The 1,820-nt window shown below is 36.8% G+C and overlaps 1 protein-coding gene across 1 annotated transcript in view; it reads left to right on the top strand.

The window, feature by feature from the left end:
• Prex2 (phosphatidylinositol-3,4,5-trisphosphate dependent Rac exchange factor 2) overlaps positions 1-1,820 on the top strand; it is a 295,598-nt gene that overhangs the window by 197,504 nt on the left and 96,274 nt on the right. The window lies entirely within an intron of this gene.

Below are 1,820 nucleotides of genomic sequence, written 5' to 3'. Positions count from 1 at the left end.
CTTTCTTTCTTTCTTTCTTTCTTTCTTTCTTTCTTTCTTTCTTTTCTATATTTCTCTCAATATCTTAAGGCATACTTCTTCATTATTTGCCTTTACAATGCTAATTTTCTATTCTAATCCCTGTGTTTTCTGATTTTTACACCCTAATACCAAGAGTCACATTAATAGTTCATTCTTCTACCCTAGAGTCTTGTAGTGATTTTCTCTTTGATGAATCCAAACTTATCAGTCTAATATTATAAGCTACTTTTTACTTGAACTTCATAATTGTATACAAGTTCTGGTGTCTTAATGGTATGATAACAATCTCTCTGTGCTAGATGACTGCATTATTTGTTATTCACTTTCTGATATATTTCTTTGCTGACACTATTTCCAATGATGTCCTGTCTCCCTGGTGGTCTAAACTTAAGTTTCTGTGAAGCGTTTTCTTGTTATAAATTCTGTATCAGCTTCAGTCAGTTTCAGGTTATGGTAGTAGCACTCTTCCTGTATACACAATAATTTAGAAACTTCCAAGGACCTTATGTGTCTTTCCTGTTCATTTTTTCTACACAGGCCGTTATATACATAAAGTAGATATCATCTATGAATGAGCTGAGACTTGAAGTAATTATCAAATTTTCTAATGCCACAAAGCCAGGTTATAGTAAATTGGTTCTCAGTTCAATATGTATTTCTGCCTCTGATATCCTTTTGTTCTGTCAGTCTTGTTTGTAAACTTCAGACGAGATCGGGCGCGTTCAGGGGGGTATGGCCTTAGACAATTGTAAACTTCAATGTCCCTGGAAGTGTTGTTTGATTTTTGATCAGTTAACACATCCCCATTCTTTGACATCCAAGGACAAGATGCTTGCAACTTTACTTTTTTCCTTTTTCATCCCATAATGTTGGTTACATAGAAGGAACTTAATAATTTAGAAAATTTACCCAATGCAAGTGTGCTATTTACTATTGGTAGCAGACAGCCACAGTGACAAGTATGACATTAATATATACTTGCCAAATATTTGCGATTGGCCTGTGTGAGATGGAATAACAGACTATATTAATGTATATACATGTATTTTTTCACTAAAATTTTAGTCATAATAGCAAGCATTATTTTTATGGCTTAGCAACACAGCTTGCAAAACATATGTTAGGGAATAGCATATAGGCTAAAGTAGCTAAGGATTGCCTCAAATTTAGCAAGATTTGAATGGTCTTCTACTACTTTTGTAATTCATAGATGAAGGATATGAATTACAAGCTGCACGGCTTGTACATTACAAGATGGAGCTGTCCCCAGGACTCACACTGGGCTTTCCCAGACCCTGAGATCCCAAGAGAAAAGCTTTTCTTGTTATTGTATTATAACTTAAACCACTCAGTCTACTAAATATGTGCAAAATAAATTAAAACTAGAAAGAAGGCAAAAGAACAAGAAAAAGCTGCACACTTAAACTTTCACAGAGTGACAAGCTCAATAAATGTAAAGTTCCAAAATGGGGGCTTGGAAGATGCTTGCATGTGCAAGCATGAGGGCCTGAGTTCAAATCCCCAGCACCTACGCAAAAAAACAGGCATGACTACCTTTACACTTGTAATACCAACACTGTAGACAGTAGAGACAGGAAGATCAGTAGGGTGTGCTGGCCAACAACCTAGCTCTAGGTTCAGTGAGAGACACTGCCTCAAGGAAATAAGGCAGGGAGATGCTGGACATCCTCTTCTGGATTCCACAAGTTCACAAATGGGCACATGCACCCACACACACATGTATTTCTCTCTCTCTCTCTCTCTCTCTCTCTCTCTCTCTCTCTCTCTCTCTCTCTCTC

This window comes from Grammomys surdaster, unplaced genomic scaffold (assembly GCF_004785775.1).
Source record: "Grammomys surdaster isolate TR1022 unplaced genomic scaffold, NIH_TR_1.0 64, whole genome shotgun sequence".
NCBI classification, from domain to species: Eukaryota; Metazoa; Chordata; class Mammalia; order Rodentia; family Muridae; genus Grammomys; species Grammomys surdaster.
Note: the sequence above shows the minus strand (reverse complement) of the source record. Positions and strands in the feature narration are given on the sequence as shown.